Below are 21,649 nucleotides of genomic sequence, written 5' to 3' on the forward strand. Positions count from 1 at the left end.
GGTCCACAGACACTGACTCTCACTGGGATACAGTTCCACAGAAACTGACTCTCACTAGGGTACAGTTCCACAGACACTGACTCTCACTGGGACACAGTTCCACAGACACTGACTCTCACTGGGGTACAGTTCCACAGGCCCTGACTCTCACTGGGGTACAGTTCCACAGACACTGACTCTCACTGAGTTACAGTTCCACAGACACTGACTCTCACTGGGGTACAGTTCCGCAAACACTGACTCTCACTGGGGTACAGTTCCACAGACACTGACTCTCACTGGGGTACAGTTCCACAGTCACTGACTCTCACTGAGGTACAGTTCCACAGACACTGACTCTCACTGGGGTACAGTTCCACAGACACTGACTCTCACTGGGTTACAGTTCCACAGACACCGACTCTCACTGGGGTACAGTTCCACAGACATTGACTCTCACTGAGGTACAGTTCCACAGACACTGACTCACTGGGGTACAGTTCCACAGACACTGACTCTCACTGGGGTACAGTTCCACAGACATTGACTCTCACTGGGGTACCGTTCCACAGACACTGACTCACTGGGGTACAGTTCCACAGACACTGACTCTCACTGGGGTACAGTTCCACAGACACTGACTCTCACTGGGGTACAGTTCCACAGACACTGACTCTCACTGGGGTACAGTTCCACAGACACTGACTCTCACTGGGGTACAGTTCCACAGACACTGACTCTCACTGGGGTACAGTTCCACAGACACTGACTCTCACTGGGGTACAGTTCCACAGACACTGGCCTAGAAATTCGGTTGTGGGTTCGCCAGGGCTTTAGCGCCGGAAATTTAGCGCCGGCGCTAAGTCCCCCTGCGCGCGCCAAAAATTCAGTAGCGCCACGCCCAAACGGCTGCCGGCGCTACTAGAGGGTGTCAGCGCCTCGAAATGGGCGCTGACTGCCGCATTGTGGCGCAAATCCGGCGCTGCGGCACCCGATGCGGTGCGGCAGGCTGGGGAAGTGCAGGCCTCCTCCTTCAGTTCAGGAGGAGCTGCCTGCACCCACCCGCTGGCCGTTCAAATGTTCAGAAAAATGAGCCCGGCACCTCGGACAAGTGCCGGGCTTGCAGGCGAGACGCATCTGTTCCGCGGGGGGGGTGGTGGAGGAGTCCGGGGAGGGAGGTGCGGGCAGGCGGCCGGCGGGAAAGCGGCCGGCCGCCGCTCGACCTTAATGCGCCGGCGCTAACTCCTGCAAGACTCGGTTGCCAAAGTCTTAGTTGCGGCTGCCACGGGCGAGGCGGCCGCAACACAATTTCGGCGCTGCGGCAACCGGGACGCTGCGCACACCGATGACGTCATCGGTGCCGGCGCAGCGCAACCGGTGTAACGCCGACGGAAGGGCCCCACTGAATTTGCCAACTGGCCATAGCTCCGGCGCTAGGCCCTCCAGCGCCCCAAATGGGGCGCTAAGCCTACTGAATTTCTAGGCCACTGACTCTCACTGGGGTACAGTTCCACAGACACTGACTCTCACTGGGGTACAGTTCCACAGACAATAACTCTCACTGGGGTACAGTTCCACAGACACTGACTCTCACGGGAGTACAGTTCCGGAGATACTGACTCTCACTGGGGTACAGATCCACAGGCCCTGACTCTCACTGGGGTAGAGTTCCACAGACACTGACTCTCACTGGGGTACAGTTCCACAGACACTGACTCTCACTGGGGTACAGTTCTGCAAACACTGACTCTCACTGGGGTACAGTTCCACAGACACTGACTCTCACTGGGGTACAGTTCCACAGTCACTGACTCACTGAGGTACAGTTCCACAGCCACTGACTCTCACTGGGGTACAGTTCCACAGACACTGACTCTCACTGGGGTACAGTTCCACAGACATTGACTCTCACTGAGGTACAGTTCCACAGACACTGACTCACTGGGGTACAGTTCCACAGACACTGACTCTCACTGGGGTACAGTTCCACAGACACTGACTCTCAGTGGGGTACAGTTCCACAGACACTGACTCTCACTGGGGTGCAGTTCCACAGACACTGACTCTCACTGGGGTACAGTTCCACAGACACTGACTCTCACTGTGGTACAGTTCCACAGACACTGACTCTCACTGGGGTACAGTTCCACAGACACTGACTCTCACTGGGGTACAGTTCCACAGACACTGACTCTCACTGGGGTACAGTTCCACAGACACTGACTCTCACTGGGGTATAGTTCCACAGACACTGACTCTCACTGGGGTAGAGTTCCACAGACACTGACTCTCACTGGGGTAGAGTTCCACAGACACTGACTCTCACTGGGGTACAGTTCCACAGACACTGACTCTCACTGGGGTACAGTTCCACAGACACTGACTCTCACTGGGGTACAGTTCCACAGACACTGACTCTCACTGGGTAACAGTTCCACAGACACTGACTCTCACTGGGGTACAGTTCCACAGACACTGACTCTCACTGGGGTACAGTTCCACAGACACTGACTCTCACTGGGGTACAGTTCCACAGACACTGACTCTCACTGGGGTACAGTTCCACAGACACTGACTCTCACTGGGGTACAGTTCCACAGACACTGACTCTCACTGGGTAACAGTTCCACAGACACTGACTCTCACTGGGGTACAGTTCCACGGACACTGACTCTCACTGGGGTACAGTTCCACAGACACTGACTCTCACTGGGGTACAGTTCCACAGACACTGACTCTCACTGGGGTACAGTTCCACAGACACTGACTCTCACTGGGGTACAGTTCCACAGACACTGACTCTCACTGGGGTACAGTTCCACAGACACTGACTCTCACTGGGGTACAGTTCCACAGACACTGACTCTCACTGGGGTATGGCATCTCTGTCTTTGTTTCTCATTCCCTTATGTCCCTGTTTGTCTGCTCTCTCTGCCTCTTTCTTACTCTGAATCTTGCTCGGTACAATTTTCTCGCTGTTTCTCACACTCTCCATTTTCATCTTTGTTCTGATTTTGCTTCTGACTCCCTCTAATTTCATCTCTGTTTCTGGCTGGTTAAACAACGCCTCTGTTTTAAGATTCTCATCGTTGTGTTCACGTCCCTCCATGGCCTCGCCCTCCCTATCTCTGTAACCTTCTGCAGCCCTACAACCCTCGGAGATCTCTGCGCTCCTCTAATTCTGGCCTTTTGCTCTTCCCCGATTTCAATCACTCCCCCATCGGCAGGCGTCCTCCAGCTGCCGGGGCCCTAAGCTCTGCAATTCCCTGCCTAAACCTCTCCGTCTCTCTACCTCTCTCTTCTTTAAGACGCTCATTAAAACCAACTCTTTGACCAAGCTTTTCATCATCTGCCCTAATTTCTCCTTATGTGGCTCGGTGTCAAATCTAGCCTTCTAATACTCCTGTGAAGCGCCTTGGGACGATTTACTGTTAAAGGCGCTATATAAATGCAATTTGTTGTTGTTGTTGTCTCCCTCATTTTGTTTCTCCCTGACACTGTCTCTATTTCTCTCTCTGTCTCACATTGCATTTCTCTCCCGACACTATCTCTCTGCCTCTCCCTTGCCCTCTCATCCTTGCTTTACTCATACCCTTATATAGTATTTTGTTGTTAAATCTCTCTCTGGGTGCCAGTATGCAGCTCACTTACAGTAATCCTGGTGTGAGAGTCTGCATCGTAGCGGAGGCAGTTCAGGAGGGAGGCTAGCTCACAATGTACAGTCGGAGAACTCTCTTTACCTGCTGACTGGGACTAAGGTAGGAGAGTTGCAGCTCCTGTTTTGAATGTATGCCGTGTCTGGTACAAGATCTGTTAATCAGAAGATAGATGAAATTAAAAGATCAGTTGATGCAGGACAGGCGTCTCAGAGAGGTGTCTGGGCAGTCGCTCTGCAGCCGATATGTTCCGTTACGCTGTGCACGCCGAGACTTTGGTCCTTGGTGTCACTGTCCCAGTCTCGGATTGGGCTGTCGAAGTTCAGAGGCGGCTTCATTAATAGCAAGCTGTCACTGGACAGAGTGCATCCCTCCCCCACCATCGTTCAGTTCATAACAACGCCTCTCCTCAGGTGTCGAGGGCGGGAGATAGTCCCCGCGCCCCTGGGGTAACGGGCACTGGCTTTGAACTGGATCGCGGGCTCACCAGTGACACAATCCGTTCCGCTGTCTTGTGGGGCTACAGGGACGAGCCCAGGCACCTGCTCCCAACATCCCCATCCGCCCATCACCCACTCAGAGGGTCAGTTGCAGTTAAGGGGCAAAAGGGGATGGCCTCCCCTCTCAGCTAATCGTGGCCGGTTTTCCAATTCCACTGACCATGCGGGAGGGGGTGATCGGGAGGCTCAGGAATCTACCCGGCTGCACACAGGCTGCAAATGGTGTACGACCCAGATATAAAGCAACGAGCTCAAGCAATTGGGTCAGACGCTAGCCTTTCAATATCTCCAAGCTTGCAGACGACACAAAGCTGGGTGGGAGTGTGTGCTGTGAGGAGGATGTCGAGAAACTCCAGGATGATTTGGACAGGTTGGGTGATTGGGCAGAAGCATGGCAGATGCAATATGACGTGGATAAATACAAGGTTATCCACTTTGGTGGCAAAAACAGGAAGGCAGATTATTATCTGAATGGCAATAGATTGGGAGAAGGGGAAGTGCAACGAGACCTGGGTGTCCTTGTGCACCAGTCGCTGAAGGTAAGCATGCAGGTGCAGCAGGAGGTTAATAAGGCAAATGGTATGTTGGCCTTCGTAGCGAGAGGGTTTGAGTACAGGAGCAAGGATGTCTTGCTGCAGTTGTACAGGGCCTTGGTGAGACCGCACCTTGAGTATTGTGTGCAGTTTTGGTCGCCTCCACCCCTCCCTTCTTTCATTGCTCGGTTTGTTTATCCAGTGAGTAGCTGAATCACTTTCAGCAGAAGGCCCCACTGGTCTACAAAATAAAAATACTGCGGATGCTGGAAGTCTGAAATTAAAACAGAAAATGCTGGAAATACTCAGCAGGTCAGGCAGCATCCGTGGAGCGAGAAACAGAGTTAATGTTTCAGGTCGATGACCCTTCGTCAGAACTGGAAAAAGTTAGAGATGTGACAGGTTTTAAGCAAGTGTAGGGGCAGGGAAAGGGGGGAGGAAAGAACAAAAGGGAAGGTAGGAGAGATTAAATGACAAAAGGGATGATGGCGCGAGGCAGAAGGATTTGTTTATACACTGTATGGCTAGATCTGCGTTTATGTGTTCAACCATACATGTTTTACGGTGCTTTGGCAACATAAGATGTACCTTGTCATTGCCAATAAAGCGATTTGAATTGAATTGAATTGAATTGGTAATGGGACAAGTTAAAAAACAAGAGGTGGGTCTAGAAGAGGTGAAAATGGGAATAACAGAATTATCAACAGCTGCCATCCGAAAATATAGGGGCTGAGGTTCTGGTCTGAAACTGTTGAACTCAGTGTTGAGTCCGAAAGGCTGTAAAGTGCCTGATTGAAAGATGAGGCGCTGTTCCTCGAGCTTATGTTGAGCTTCATTGGAACAGTGTAGGAGGCCGAGGTCAGAGGTCAGAGGTATACACTCAGTTGGCTTGCCTCAGTCAGGCCAGCATTGGCCTCAGCGCCCCTTGTTTACAGCCAAGGTTTCTGCTCCTGATCCCTATCCAGCGACCAATGCTGATAGGTGTCTGCATTCAGATGTCGGGCATGGCTTTAATGGCCCCATGGTTGAATATCTTTCCAGGTGCTGACAGCCTCGGCTTACAATTGAACAATGGTCACTCGTGATGAGGTACTGGATTGCAGTCGGTTGCCCTCGTCCTTGTAGGTGGTAGAGGTCGTGGGTTTGGGAAGTGCTGCCGAAGAAGCCTTGGCGAGTTGCTGCAGCGCACACTGCAGCCACAGTACGCCGGTGATGGAGGACGTGGGTGTTTAAGCCAGTGGATGGGGAGGCGATCAAGCAGGATGCTTTGTCCTGGCTTTGGGTTATAGGCTGGCAAAACCAGCCAGAGTAGCTGATTCTGATTACTGTCCAGTGAAACCTGCTGCAGAGTATATATGCTAAGAGGGAGGACAGGGCATGAGAACCCTTTAGCTGTGAAGCCTCCTACTGTCAATTAGCCTCATTGTCTACATTGAGGCTGTGGGGCCCTGCAGTGTGAGTTCAGGAAGGGAGGAGGGAAGAACGCTGGAGCAAAAACCTGGCTAGTTAGTGATGTCAGGCCCCATCAGTCCCTCAATCATTCACCCAGCGACTCAGTATAAACACAAACAGGAAACACTCAGCACAGATTGTGCAGCAAACTGATTAGATTGCCGACCGATGTGAGACCCCAGGCTGTGAATTCAACAGACCTAGTATCCAAGTCAGCTTTTGAATCCTGAGTGACTGGGGATTGACTATACCAGGAACTGGGGATTCTGTACAGCGGGAGTGAATGGGAAGGGGGTTGGCCAATGGGATTCTGTACAGTGCGAGTGAATGGGAAGGGGTTTGGTCCATTGGGATTCTGTACAGTGGGAGTGAATGGGAAGCGGTTTGGTCCATTGGGATTCTGCACAATAGGTGTGAATGGGAAGGGGTTTGGTCCATTGGGATTCTGTACAGTGGGAGTGAATGGGAAGGGGTTTGGTCCATTGGGATTCTGTACAGTGGGAGTGAATGGGAAGGGATTTGGTCCATTGGGATTCTGTACAGTGGCAGTGAATGGGAAGAGGTTTGGTCCATTGGGATTCTGTACAGTGGGAGTGAATGGGAAGGGGTTTGGTCCATTGGGATTCTGTACAGTGGGAGTGAATGGGAAGGGGTTTGGTCCATTGGGATTCTGTACAATGGGAGTGAATGGGAAGGGGTTTGGTCCATTGGGATTATGTACAGTGGGAGTGAATGGGAAGGGGTTTGGGTCCATTGGGATTCTATACAATGGGAGTGAATGGGAAGGGGTTTGGTCCATTGGGATTCTGTACAATGGGAGGGAATGGGAAGCGGTTTGGTCCATTGGGATTCTGCACAATAGGTGTGAATGGGAAGGGGTTTGGTCCACTGGGATTCTGTACAGTGGGAGTGAATGGGAAGGGGTTTGGTCCATTGGGATTCTGTACAGTGGGAGTGAATGGGAAGGGGTTTGGTCCATTGGGACTCTGTACAGTGGGAGTGAATGGGAGGGGTTTGGTCCATTGGGATTCTGTACAGTGGGAGTGAATGGGAAGGGGTTTGGTCCATTGGGATTCTGTACAGTGGGAGTGAATGGGAAGGGGTTTGGTCCATTGGGATTCTGTACAGTGGGAGTGAATGGGAAGGGGTTTGGGTCCATTGGGATTCTGTACAGTGGGAGTGAATGGGAAGGGGTTTGGTCCATTGGGATTCTGTACAATGGGAGGGAATGGGAAGGGGTTTGGTCCATTGGGATTCTGTACAGTGGGAGTGAATGGGAAGGGGTTTGGTCCATTGGGATTCTGTACAGTGGGAGTGAATGGGAAGGGGTTTGGGTCCATTGGGATTCTGTACAATGGGAGTGAATGGGAAGGGGTTTGGTCCATTGGGATTGTGTACAGTGGGAGTGAATGGGAAGGGGTTTGGGTCCATTGGGATTCTGTACAGTGGGAGTGAATGGGAAGGGGTTTGGGTCCATTGGGATTCTGTACAATGGGAGTGAATGGGAAGGGGTTTGGTCCATTGGGATTCTGTACAATGGGAGGGAATGGGAAGGGGTTTGGTCCATTGGGATTCTGTACAGTGGGAGTGAATGGGAAGGGGTTTGGTCCATTGGGATTCTGTACAGTGGGAGTGAATGGGAAAGGGTTTGGGTCCATTGGGATTCTGTACAGTGGGAGTGAATGGGAAGGGTTTGGTCCATTGGGATTCTGTACAGTGGGAGTGAATGGGAAGGGGTTTGGTCCATTGGGATTCTGTACAGTGGGAGTGAATGGGAAGGGGTTTGGTCCATTGGGATTCTGTACAGTGGGAGTGAATGGGAAGGGATTTGGTCCATTGGGATTCTGTACAGTGGGAGTGAATGGGAAGGGGTTTGGTCCATTGGGATTCTGTACAGTGGGAGTGAATGGGAAGGGGTTTGGTCCATTGGGATTCTGTACAATGGGAGTGAATGGGAAGGGGTTTGGTCCATTGGGATTCTGTACAGTGGGAGTGAATGGGAAGGGATTTGGTCCATTGGGATTCTGTACAGTGGGAGTGAATGGGAAGGGGTTTGGTCCATTGGGATTCTGTACAATGGAAGTGAATGGGAAGGGGTTTGGTCCATTGGGATTCTGTACAGTGGGAGTGAATGGGAAGGGATTTGGTCCATTGGGATTCTGTACAGTGGGAGTGAATGGGAAGGGGTTTGGTCCATTGGGATTCTGTACAGTGGGAGTGAATGGGAAGGGGTTTGGTCCATTGGGATTCTGTACAGTGGGAGTGAATGGGAAGGGGTTTGGTCCATTGGGATTCTGTACAGTGGGAGTGAATGGGAAGGGGTTTGGTCCATTGGGACTCTGTACAGTGGGAGTGAATGGGAAGGGGTTTGGTCCATTGGGATTCTGTACAGTGGGACTGAATGGGAAGGGTTTGGTCCATTGGGATTCTGTACAGTGGGAGTGAATGGGAAGGGGTTTGGTCCATTGGGATTCTGTACAGTGGGAGTGAATGGGAAGGGGTTTGGTCCATTGGGATTCTGTACAGTGGGAGTGAATGGGAAGGGGTTTGGTCCATTGGGATTCTGTACAGTGGGAGTGAATGGGAAGGGGTTTGGTCCATTGGGATTCTGTACAGTGGGAGTGAATGGGAAGGGGTTTGGTCCATTGGGATTCTGTACAGTGGGAGTGAATGGGAAGGGGTTTGGTCCATTGGGATTCTGCACAGTGGGAGTGAATGGGAAGGGGTTTGGTCCATTGGGATTCTGTACAGTGGGAGTGAATGGGAAGGGGTTTGGTCCATTGGGATTCTGTACAGTGGGAGTGAATGGGAAGGGGTTTGGTCCATTGGGATTCTGTACAGTGGGAGTGAATGGGAAGGGGATGGGTCCATTGGGATTCTGTACAGTGGGAGTGAATGGGAAGGGGTTTGGTCCATTGGGATTCTGTACAGTGGGAGTGAATGGGAAGGGGTTTGGTCCATTGGGATTCTGTACAGTGGGAGTGAATGGGAAGGGGTTTGGTCCATTGGGATTCTGTACAGTGGGAGTGAATGGGAAGGGGTTTGGTCCATTGGGATTCTGTACAGTGGGAATGAATGGGAAGGGGTTTGGTCCATTGGGATTCTGTACAGTGGGAGTGAATGGGAAGGGGTTTGGTCCATTGGGATTCTGTACAGTGGGAATGAATGGGAAGGGGTTTGGTCCATTGGGATTCTGCACAGTGGGAGTGAATGGGAAGGGGTTTGGTCCATTGGGATTCTGTACAGTGGGAGTGAATGGGAAGGGGTTTGGTCCATTGGGATTCTGTACAGTGGGAGTGAATGGGAAGGGGTTTGGTCCATTGGGATTCTGTACAGTGGGAGTGAATGGGAAGGGGATGGGTCCATTGGGATTCTGTACAGTGGGAGTGAATGGGAAGGGGTTTGGTCCATTGGGATTCTGTACAGTGGGAGTGAATGGGAAGGGGTTTGGTCCATTGGGATTCTGTACAGTGGGAGTGAATGGGAAGGGGTTTGGTCCATTGGGATTCTGTACAGTGGGAGTGAATGGGAAGGGGTTTGGTCCATTGGGATTCTGTACAGTGGGAATGAATGGGAAGGGGTTTGGTCCATTGGGATTCTGTACAGTGGGAGTGAATGGGAAGGGGTTTGGTCCATTGGGATTCTGTACAGTGGGAATGAATGGGAAGGGGTTTGGTCCATTGGGATTCTGTACAGTGGGAGTGAATGGGAAGGGGTTTGGTCCATTGGGATTCTGTACAGTGGGAGTGAATGGGAAGGGGTTTGGTCCATTGGGATTCTGCACAGTGGGAGTGAATGGGAAGGGGTTTGGTCCATTGGGATTCTGTACAGTGGGAATGAATGGGAAGGGGTTTGGTCCATTGGGATTCTGTACAGTGGGAGTGAATGGGAAGGGGTTTGGTCCATTGGGATTCTGTACAGTGGGAATGAATGGGAAGGGGTTTGGTCCATTGGGATTCTGTACAGCGGGAGTGAATGGGAAGGGGTTTGGTCCATTGGGATTCTGTACAGTGGGAGTGAATGGGAAGGGGTTTGGTCCATTGGGATTCTGTACAGTGGGAGTGAATGGGAAGGGGTTTGGTCCATTGGGATTCTGCACAGTGGGAGTGAATGGGAAGGGGTTTGGTCCATTGGGATTCTGTACAGTGGGAGTGAATGGGAAGGGGTTTGGTCCATTGGGATTCTGTACAGTGGGAGTGAATGGGAATATATTTGACCCATTGGAGTTCTATAAATTTGGTGGACGTGCAGTTATGTTCAACTATTTATTATCATTTATTAAAGTAAATAAGAATGTACTTAGTACAGATGTAAGCAGAAATATCTTGGGCACGTTTCAGCAAACATGAGAGAAGGAATGTAAAGTATGCCCAACCGAGCCCGCAGGGGCATGTCGTTAAGATAAGGGAGAGAGAGACTGCAGTGCCTGACCCAGTGTTTACATCTCAGTGCAGTCAGATTTCCTGCGAGGACCCTCGGAGTGAAGTTCCGCTGGTGTGAGAGCGGGACGTGAAGACACAGTGCGAGGGCACTGCCCAACTCACACCTCTGTGTCTGGTAGCAAATCGCAGTCCCGAAATCAGCGAGCGGCAGTCTCTTGCCGAGGGCCGTCCAATGTGTCTGGGGACCATGCCCGCCTCTGGTGAGTTTACACCGTACCTCAATCTTTTTAATAGTTACAAAACGTAACTTTCTCTCCTCTCGCCCCTCCATTGCATTAGGCCCGCTGCTTGCTGGTCAGTGGATGACCTGCTGACCTGCCCCACAACGTCCTTAATGATGGGTTTGAGCTGACAGCGAGGAGTTGCTCTGCACTGACTCACCTTTGTATCTGGTCCCCCATCTCTCTCTCTCTCTCTGTTTCTCTTCGCCTTTGTGTTCCCTTTTCTTCATCTCCCTCTCACCCTCCTTCTGTCCCGACCTCTGCTTCTTGCTCACCCTTCGTAGGGTAAATCCGCCAATTTTACACTTGTCATAGGGAGCCACATTTGAGGGGAGCGCAGGCCAGAGAATCGGCAATGTCGTGTTCTAGCCCTCTCTCTGACCTGTGTTTTTTTACGAGTGCGGCTCCATTTTGGGAGGCAGAATCCGAATTACCGGTATATTCTTTCTATCCATCCCTTTCCCTATCTCTGTCTGTCCATTGGCCTCAGTGGCCCCATGGCAAGCTGAGCTTTAGCCCTGATCACGACCCAGTGCAAGTGTGTGGACATCCAGTGAGGATCAGGCCTGGGTGTGATGCCTCCCTGTAGCTGAATAGCCTTTTGACACTGAAGCCTCTTCTTTGGCGCTAATTCAATGTCAGTACTAACCCATTTAGAATGACTGGGTTAACGAGCTGTTAACGAGCACTAATCGGTCATAAAATCTAGGCCTGTCTACTGAAGCCCACTCAGTAACACTGGCCGTTGGTTGAGGTACAAATATAGATAAGTGTGAGGTGGTACATTTTGGAAGGAAGAATAATGAGGCCACATACTCCTTGGAAAATAAGGCCTAGAAATTCAGTTGTTAGCGCCAGCCGCTAGCGCCTTAGGAGGAGGAGAAGTGGGGCGCTAAGCGGCTAGCGCCCAGGCGCGGCGCGATCTGCGCCTCTCGTGAACTCCACTCAAGATTTAGCGGCGGCGCAAAACTGCAGCGCCCGCTCAGCTGCGCACGCAGATCCTGACGTAATTTCATGGTGCAACGCCCTTGGTGCGCCCCGAACCAGAACTTCAGTGGCGCCCCCCTTCTGTGCGCCTGGCGCCCCCAGCGACTGGTAGAGGGGAACGGTTCCCAGTCGCTGCGGGGCGCGGGGGGCGCTATTTAAAGGGGACTCCTCCTGCATTATAAATGGCAGCCATTTTGTGCCAATCCTTTGTGAGAGACGGATATTTGGAGAGAGACAAAGGGAGAGAGCTTTCTGCTTTGACTCAGCGCTCGCACCCTAGCCTTCTCCATTGTCCTGGGCGTTGAACTGTTGAAGCAGCTATGGTCAGGCCTTGCTTCGGGGCTGCAGTGTGCAGGGCGTGGTAGCAAACCAAATCGACCCTCCCCCTTTAAGAGCTGACCGGCGCCAGCGTGTCTGCCTTCAATCAGCAACTCGCCGCACCTGCGCTGCGCCCGCCCTCGGTGTTAGCGCCTCGGCTCGCCGGCTTAGTGCCTTATGATAGTCGTGTACCGCCTGCTTTAGCGCAGCAGCAACCCCTTGGGGTGATGCAACTCCATTTCGGCGAAGGTGGCGCAAAGTTGCGCCGGTCGCTAAATTTAGCAAATGCCTGGCTGCAGCACCCCAAACGTGGCGATACTGAATTTCTAGGCCAAAGTGTCCAAATGGGGTAGAGGAACAGAGGGATCTGGGGCACAGATACACATATCACTAAAAAGTAGCGACGCAGGTTAATAAGGCCATAAAAAAGCAAGCAAAGTACTGGGGTTCATTTCTAGAGGGATAGAATTGAAAAGCAGAGAAGTTATGTTCAACTTGTATCGAACCTTGGTTAAACCATACTTGGAATACTGTGCACAGTTCTGGTCTCCATATTATAAAAAGGATATAGAGGCCCTGGAGAAGGTGCAAAATAGATTTACTAGAATGATACCAGAACTGAGAGGTTATACTTATCAGGAAAGACTGAAGAGGCTGGCGCTCCTTTCTCTAGAAAAGAGAAGACTGAGGGGTGACCTGATCGAGGTCTTCGAGATTATGAAAGGGTTCGCTAGGGTGAACGTAGGGAAGATGTTTCCACTTGTGGGGAGACCAGAACTAGGGGCCATCAATATAAGATAGTCACTGATAAATCCAATCGGGAATTCAGGAGAAACTTCTTTACCCAGGGAGTGGTGAGAATGTGGAACTCGCTACCACAGGGAGTGGTTCAGGCGAATAGTAGAGATGCATTTAAGGGGAAGCTCAATAAAACACTTGAAGGAGAAAGGAATAGAAGGATATGTTGATGGGGTGAGATGGAGAGGGGTGGGCGAAGGCTCGGGTGGAGCATAAACACCAGCACGGAGCTGTTGGGTCGAATGGCCTGTTTCTCTGCTGTAAAAACGTTGTAATTCTGAAAGGCCTGTTGAACGACAGCAAAAAACAGCAGCTTCCAAAGAGTAGTGCGGGGCGGGGGGGGGAATTTGGGGCTGAAGGGGACAACTCTTGTTTCTCCTGGGCATTTGATAGGCCTGAAATTTCATCCTTGTTTGGACTGTTGGAAGATGTAACGGAACACAGTGCAACAATTAAAGCAAGAACACACCAGAAGGTAGCCTGAAGCAGAAATCCATCAAAGGTCAAGCCACACGCTGAACTCATTCTGCTGCCTCACCTTTAACCTGCTGTCTGTTTTGACTGCAAGGATCCTTTGAGTGTCTGTTTGGTTTTTGATCCAATTCTTCACTGGAAACAAGTTCAGAGGGTTGGCTGACACGACTCTGTGCTTTGAACTGGCCTCAGTACTAACGATATCACTTCGATATTTACATCCTGTAATATCACGGCACCACAGAAAATAATCTCCCAACTCCCTGATTTATGATGTTTTAGGAATCATGCTCACAGAAATAAACTATTTTTTAGTTTATTCCCCGATTCTGTCACTAATACCTCTAACCCCATGCTGTACCTGCCCTGGGAGTGTTTGATGGGACAGTGCAGAGGGAGCTTTACTCTGTATCTAACCCGTGCTGTACCTGCCCTGGGAGTGTTTAATGGGACAGTGTAGAGGGAGCTTTACTCTGTATTTAACCCGTGCTGTACCTGCCCTGGGAGTGTTTGATGGGACAGAGTAAAGGGAGCTTTACTCTGTATCTAACCCGTACTGTACCTGCCCCGGGAGTGTTTGATGGGACAGTGTAGAGGGAGCTTTACACTGTATCCAACCCGTTCTGTACCTGCCCTGGGAGAGTTGATGGGACAGTGTAGAGGGAGCTTTACTCTGTATCTAACCTGTGCTGTACCTGCCCTGGGAGTGTTTGATGGGACAGTGTAGAGGGAGCTTTACTCTGTATCTAACCCGTGCTGTACCTGCCCTGGGAGTGTTTGATGGGACAGTGTAGAGGGAGCTTTACTCTGTATCTAACCCATGCTGTACCTGCCCTGGGAGTGTTTGATGGGACAGTGTAGAGGGAGCTTTACTCTGTATCTAACCCATGCTGTACCTGCCCTGGGAGTGTTTGATGGGACAGTGTAGAGGGAGCTTTACTCTGTATCTAACCCGTGCTGTACCTGCCCTGGGAGTGTTTGATGGGACAGTGTAGAGGGAGCTTTACTCTGTATCTAACCCGTGCTGTACCTGCCCTGGGAGTGTTTGATGGGACAGTGTAGAGGGAGCTTTACTCTGTATCTAACCCGTGCTGTACCTGCCCTGGGAGTGTTTGATGGGACAGTGTCGAGGGAGCTTTACTCTGTATCTAACCCGTGCTGTACCTGCCCTGGGAGTGTTTGTTGGGACAGTGTAGAGGGAGCTTTACTCTGTATCTAACCCGTGCTGCACCTGCCCTGGGAGTGTTTGTTGGGACAGTGTAGAGGGAGCTTTACTCTGTATCTAACCCGTGCTGTACCTGCCCTGGAAGTGTTTGATGGGACAGTGTAGAGGGAGCTTTACTCTGTATCTAACCCGTGCTGTACCTGCCCTGGGGGTGCTTGATGCTAACACTGGGTGCTTGAACATCCCTCCCTTCGAAGAACAAAACAATGTAAGTTGTTCAGCTTTCTTGGACTGACTGGACCTCTTGATTTTATTCAGTCGCTTTATGCAGTGAACCTCCAGGCCTTGACAGCCAGGTGGCCTGTGATTGGGAATTAGTTTAAAGTTTAATCGACTTTTCGTCGTGATTCTCCCACTTTCTCCGCAAAGCTCCTCACCCATTCCCATCCACCCCTCTCCAACCCAGATCAATAATGCAAAAGGAATGAAGTCTATATTAACCCGATGAATGGGAATTGGAGCTAGGCTGTTCACGAGTGAAATCAGGAAGCAATTCTTCACACACACTATAATACAGAGAAATGATATTGGGTCAAAGGAGCAGGATAGTGAAACAGTTTGGGTGGAGATAAGGAATAATAAGGGGAAAAAAACACGAGTGGGTGTAGGCTATAGGCCTCCGAAAAGTTGCAGCTTTGTTGGACGGAGTATTAATCAGGAAATAGTTGACGCTTGTAATAAGGGAACAGCTATAATTATGGGGGATTTTAATTATCATATTAACTGGACAAATCAAATTGGGCAGAACAGCCTTGAGGATGAGTTCATTGAGTGTATTAGGGATGGGTTTCTTGAGCAGTATGTAACTGAACCGACCAGGGGGCAAGCAACCTTAGATTTGGTCCTGTGTAATGAGACAGGATTAATTAAAAATGTCCTAGTAAAGGATCCCCTTGGAATGAGTGACCATAACATGGTTGAATTCCATATTCAATTAGAGGGTGAGAAGGTTGGATCTCAAACAAGTGTGCTGAGCTTGAATAAAGGAGACTATGAAGGTATGAGAGCGGAATTGATTAGAGTGGACTGGGAAAATAGATTAAAGGGTAAGACGGTACATGATCAGTGGTGTACATTTCAGGAGTTATTTTACAACTTCCAAAAAATATATATTCCACTGAGGAAAAAAGGGTGTAAAAGAAAAGATAGCCATCCGTGGCTAAGTAAAGTAATTAAGGATAGTATCCGACTAAAAACAAGGACATATAAGGTAGCCAAATCTAGTGGGAGGATGGAAGATTGGGAAGTCTTTAAAAGACAGCAAAAAATAACAAAAAGATTGATTAAGAAAGGGAAGATAGATTGTGAAAGTAAATTAGCAAAAAATATAAAAACAGACAGCAAAAGTTTCTATAGTTATATAAAAAGAAAAAGGGTGGCTAAAGTAAATGTTGGTCCCTTAGAGGATGAGACCGGGAAATTAATGGTGGGAAACATGGAGATGGCAAAAACGCTGAACAATTATTTTGTATCAGTCTTTACAGTAGAGGACACTAAGAATATCCCAACACTGGACAAACAGGGGGCTCTAGGGGGGGAGGAACTAAATACGATTAAAATCACTAAGGAAGTGGTACTTGGTAAAATAATGGGACTCAAGGCGGATAAATCCCCTGGACCTGATGGCTTGCATCCTAGGGTCTTGGGGGAAGTGGCGGTAGGGATTGTGGATGCATTGGTAATAATTTTCCAAAACTCCCTGGACTCAGCAAAGGTCCCGGCAGATTGGAAAACTGCTAATGTAACACCCTTATTTAAAAAGGGTAGTAGGCAGAAGGCTGGAAACTATAGACCTGTTAGCCTAACATCTGTGGTTGGCAAAATGTTAGAGTCCATTATTAAGGAGACAGTAACGGGACATTTGGATAAACATAATTTAATAGGACAAACTCAGCATGGTTTCATGAAGGGGAAGTCATGTTTGACAAATTTTCTTGAGTTTTTTGAGGAAGTAACATACAGGGTGGATAAAGGGGAACCAGAGGACGTAGTGTATTTAGACTTCCAAAAGGCATTTGACAAGGTGCCACACAAAAGATTATTGCTCAAGATAAAAAATCACGGGATTGGGGGTAATATTCTGGCGTGGGTGGAGGATTGGCTCTCTAACAGAAAGCAGAGAGTTGGGATAAATGGTTCGTTCTCAGTTTGGCAACCAGTAACTAGTGGTGTTCCGCAGGGGTCAGTGCTGGGTCCCCAACTCTTTACAATCTATATTAACGATTTGGAGGAGGGGATCGAGTGTCACATATCAAAGTTTGCAGATGATACAAAGATGGGATGGAAAGTAGTGAGTGAGGAGGACATAAAAAACCTGCAAAGGGACATAGACAGGCTAAGTAAGTGGGCAGAGATTTGGCAGATGGAATACAATACTGGAAAGTGTGAGGTTATGCACTTTGGCAGGAAAAATCATAGAGCAAGTTATTATCTTAATGGCAAGAAACTGGAAAGTACTGTAGTACAAAGGGATCTGGGGGTCCTGGTGCACGAAACTCAAAAAGTTAATATGCAGGTGCAGCAAGTGATCAAGAAGGCCAATGGAATGTTGGCTTTTATTGCTAGAGGGATGGAATATAAAAACAGGGAGGTATTGCTGCAGTTGTACAAGGTATTGGTGAGACCGCACTTGGAATACTGCATACACTTTTGGTGTCCATACTTAAGAAAAGACATAGTTGCTCTCGAGTCAGTACAAAGAAGGTTCACTCGGTTAATCCCGGGGATGAGGGGGTGGTCATATGAGGAGAGGTTGAGTAGATTGGGACTCTACTCATTGGAGTTCAGAAGAATGAGAGGCGATCTTATTGAAACATATAAGATTGTGAAGGGGCTTGATCGGGTGGATGCGGTGAGGATGTTCCCAATGATGGGTGAAACTAGAACTAGGGGGCATAATCTTAGAATAAGGGGCTGCTCTTTCAAAACTGAGATGAGGAGAAACTTCTTCACTCAGAGGGTGGTAGGTTTGTGGAATTTGCTGCCCCAGAAAGCTGTGGAAGCTACATCATTAAATAAATTTAAAACAGAAATAGATAGTTTCCTAGAAGTAAAGGGAATTAAGGGTTACGGGGAGCGGGCAGGAAATTGGACATGAGTCTAGGTTCGGAATGGTCATGGCCCTGTGGGTAGTGGAGTGGGCCCAGGGGCCGTGTAGCCTGGTTCTGCTCCTACTGTGTTCTAATTCTGTGTTAGATTTCAGGAGATGGTTTTATTCCTGTTCCTGGCTGGGGTGGAGATCGCCTTTACAGAAGGTAAGTACTGTGGAAAATATAGGGACAGAGTGATCTCCTGGAAGAATTTCGATCGCCTAGATGGGTCGGAGAGGAATTTCCCAGATTTTTTTCTCCCAAATTGGCCATTGGGTCTTTTATCTGGTTTTTCGCCTCTCCCGGGAGATCACATGGGTTCGGGTGGATGGAGAGTGATAGAAGATTTGAGGTTAGGATCAGATCAGCCATGATCTTATTGAATGGTGGAGCAGGCTCGAGGGGCCGATTGGCCTACTCCTGCTCCTATTTCTTATGTTCTTATAGTGGAAATCTGGAACTCCCCCCCACCCCCCCACACCCCACAAAAAAGGCAGTATATACTGGGGGGTCAATTGGACCTTTCAACCCTGAGATCGATAGAGTTTTGTTGGGTGTCGAGGAATATGGAGCAGAGGCGGGTAAATGGAGTTGAGCTACAGATTGGCAATGATCTGATTGAATGATGGAACAGGCTCCATGGGCCGAATGGCCTCCTCCTGTTCCTATCGCCAGCAATATTCAATAGATAGGGAAAAATAAAACAGAACTATTGAATGTATTATTTTCTTACCAGGCTTTGCTCACATCTGTTTCCTCTGACACAGAAAGGAACATGATGTTTACTGATGGATTTCTCTGTTTTTTGCTAATTGAAAAAAAGAAAGATTTGCATTTGTATAGCACCTTTCACGACCACTGGACACCTCAAAGCGCTTTACAGCCAATGAAATGCTGTTTGAAGTGTAGCCTCTGTTGTAATGTAGGAAACATGGCAGCCAATTTGCACACAGCAAGCTCCCACAAACAGCAATGTGATAATGACCATTTTGTTATGTTGGTTGAGGGATAAATATTGGCCCCAGGACACCTCCCCTGCTCTTCTTCGATAAATAGCGGCCGTGGGATCTTTTACATCCACCTGAAAGAACAGACGGGATTTCGGTTTAATGTCTCATCCGAAAGATGGCACCTCCGACAGTGCAGCACTCCCTCAGTACTGCCCCTCCGACAGTGCAGCACTCCCTCAGTACTGCCCCTCCGACAGTGCAGCGCTCCCTCAGTACTGCCCCTCCGACAGTGCAGCACTCCCTCAGTACTGCCCCTCTGACAGTGCGGCGCTCCCTCAGTACAGGCCCTCTGACAGTGCAGCGCTCCCTCAGTACTGACACTCCGACAGTGCAGCACTCCCTCAGTACTGACACTCCGACAGTGCAGCACTCCCTCAGTACTGCCCCTCCGACAGTGCAGCGCTCCCTCAGTACTGCCCCTCCGACAGTGCAGCGCTCCCTCAATACAGGCCCTCTGACAGTGCAGCGCTCCCTCAGTACTGTCACTCCAACAGTGCAGCACTCCCTCAGTACTGCCCCTCTGACAGTGCGGCGCTCCCTCAGTACTGCCCCTCCGACAGGGCAGCACTCCCTCAGTACTGCCCCTCCGACAGTGCAGCACTCCCTCAGTACTGCCCCTCCGACAGTGCGGCGCTCCCTCAGTACTGCCCCTTCGACAGTGCAGCAGCCCCTCAGTACTGCCCCTCCGACAGTGCAGCACCCCCTCAGTACTGCCCCTCCGACAGTGCAGCGCTCCCTCAATACTGCCCCTCCGACAGTGCAGCGCTCCCTCAGTACTGCCCCTCCGACAGTGCAGCGCTCCCTCAGTACTGCCCCGCCGACAGTGCAGCGCTCCCTCAGTACTGCCCCTCCGACAGTGCAGCACTGCCTCAGTACTGCCCCTCCGACAGTGCAGCCCTCCCTCAGTACTGCCCCACCGACAGTGCAGCTCTCCCTCAGTACTGCCCCTCCGACAGTGTGGCGCTCCCTCAGTACTGCCCCTCCGACAGTGCAGCACTCCCTCAGTACTGCCCCTCCGACAGTGCGGCGCTCCCTCAGTACTGCCCCTCCGACAGTGCAGCACCCCCTCAGTACTGCCCCTCCGACAGTGCAGCACCCCCTCAGTACTGCCCCTCCGACAGTGCAGCACCCCCTCAGGACTGCCCCTCCAACAGTGCAGCACTCCCTCAGTACTGCCCCTCCGACAGTGCAGGGCTCCCTCAGTACTGCCCCTCCGACAGTGCAGCGCTCCCTCAGTACTGCCCCTCCGACAGTGCAGCACTCCCTCAGTACTGCCCCTCCGACAGTGCAGCTCTCCCTCAGTACTGCCCCTCCGACAGTGCAGCACTCCCTCAGTACTGCCCCTCCGACAGTGCAGTGCTCCCTCAGTACTGCCCCTCCGACAGTGCAGCGCTCCCTCAGTACAGGCCCTCTGACAGTGCAGCGCTCCCTCAGTACTGACACTCCGACAGTGCAGCACTCCCTCAGTACTGCCCCTCCGACAGTGCAGCACTCCCTCAGTACTGCCCCTCCGACAGTGCAGCGCTCCCTCAGTACAGGCCCTCTGACAGTGCAGCGCTCCCTCAGTACTGCCCCTCCGACAGGGCAGCACTCCCTCAGTACTGCCCCTCCGACAGTGCAGCACTCCCTCAGTACTGCCCCTCCGACAGTGCGGCGCTCCCTCAGTACTGCCCCTTCGACAGTGCAGCACCCCCTCAGTACTGCCCCTCTGACAGTGCAGCACCCCCTCAGTACTGCCCCTCCAACAGTGCAGCGCTCCCTCAGTACAGGCCCTCTGACAGTGCAGCGCTCCCTCAGTACTGACACTCCGACAGTGCAGCACTCCCTCAGTACTGCCCCTCCGACAGTGCAGCGCTCCCTCAGTACTGCCCCTCCGACAGTGCAGCGCTCCCTCAATACAGGCCCTCTGACAGTGCAGCGCTCCCTCAGTACTGACACTCCAACAGTGCAGCACTCCCTCAGTACTGCCCCTCTGACAGTGCGGCGCTCCCTCAGTACTGCCCCTCCGACAGGGCAGCACTCCCTCAGTACTGCCCCTCCGACAGTGCGGCACTCCCTCAGTACTGCCCCTCCGACAGTGCGGCGCTCCCTCAGTACTGCCCCTTCGACAGTGCGGCACCCCCTCAGTACTGCCCCTCCGACAGTGCAGCACCCCCTCAGTACTGACACTCCGACAGTGCAGCACTCCCTCAGTACTGCCCCTCCGACAGTGCAGCGCTCCCTCAGTACTGCCCCTCCGACAGTGCAGCGCTCCCTCAATACAGGCCCTCTGACAGTGCAGCGCTCCCTCAGTACTGACACTCCAACAGTGCAGCACTCCCTCAGTACTGCCCCTCTGACAGTGCGGCGCTCCCTCAGTACTGCCCCTCCGACAGTGCAGCACCCCCTCAGTACTGCCCCTCCGACAGTGCAGCACCCCCTCAGTACTGCCCCTCCGACAGTGCAGCGCTCCCTCAATACTGCCCCTCCGACAGTGCAGCGCTCCCTCAGTACTGCCCCTCCGACAGTGCAGCGCTCCCTCAGTACTGCCCCTCCGACAGTGCAGCGCTCCCTCAGTACTGCCCCTCCGACAGTGCAGCACTGCCGCAGTACTGCCCCTCCGACAGTGCAGCCCTCCCTCAGTACTGCCCCACCGACAGTGCAGCACTCCCTCAGTACTGCCCCTCCGACAGTGTGGCGCTCCCTCAGTACTGCCCCTCCGACAGTGCAGCACTCCCTCAGTACTGCCCCTCCGACAGTGCGGCGCTCCCTCAGTACTGCCCCTCCGACAGTGCAGCACCCCCTCAGTACTGCCCCTCCGACAGTGCAGCACTCCCTCAGTACTGCCCCTCCGACAGTGCAGCTCTCCCTCAGTACTGCCCCTCCGACAGTGCAGCACTCCCTCAGTACTGCCGCTTCGACAGTGCAGTGCTCCCTCTGTACTGCCCCTCCGACAGTGCAGCGCTCCCTCAGTACAGGTCCTCTG

General features: G+C 51.4%; 1 protein-coding gene across 2 annotated transcripts in view; it reads left to right on the plus strand.

Moving 5' to 3' along the window:
* Window positions 1–21,649, plus strand: part of LOC147120729 (tensin-1-like) — a 704,181-nt gene that overhangs the window by 572,596 nt on the left and 109,936 nt on the right. The window contains exon 1 of one of the 2 annotated variants that reach the window (XR_015078229.1): window positions 3,555–3,737. The exons of the other annotated variant lie outside the window; for it this stretch is intronic. The gene's annotated coding sequence lies outside the window, so the exon portion shown is untranslated. Of the gene's footprint in view, window positions 1–3,554; window positions 3,738–21,649 lie in introns of those variants that run through there. 2 annotated transcript variants of the gene reach the window in all.

The sequence above is a fragment of the Somniosus microcephalus genome, chromosome 4 (genome assembly GCF_052327205.1).
Source record: "Somniosus microcephalus isolate GS21.2 chromosome 4, FLI_Smic_1.0, whole genome shotgun sequence".
NCBI lineage: Eukaryota > Metazoa > Chordata > Chondrichthyes > Squaliformes > Somniosidae > Somniosus > Somniosus microcephalus.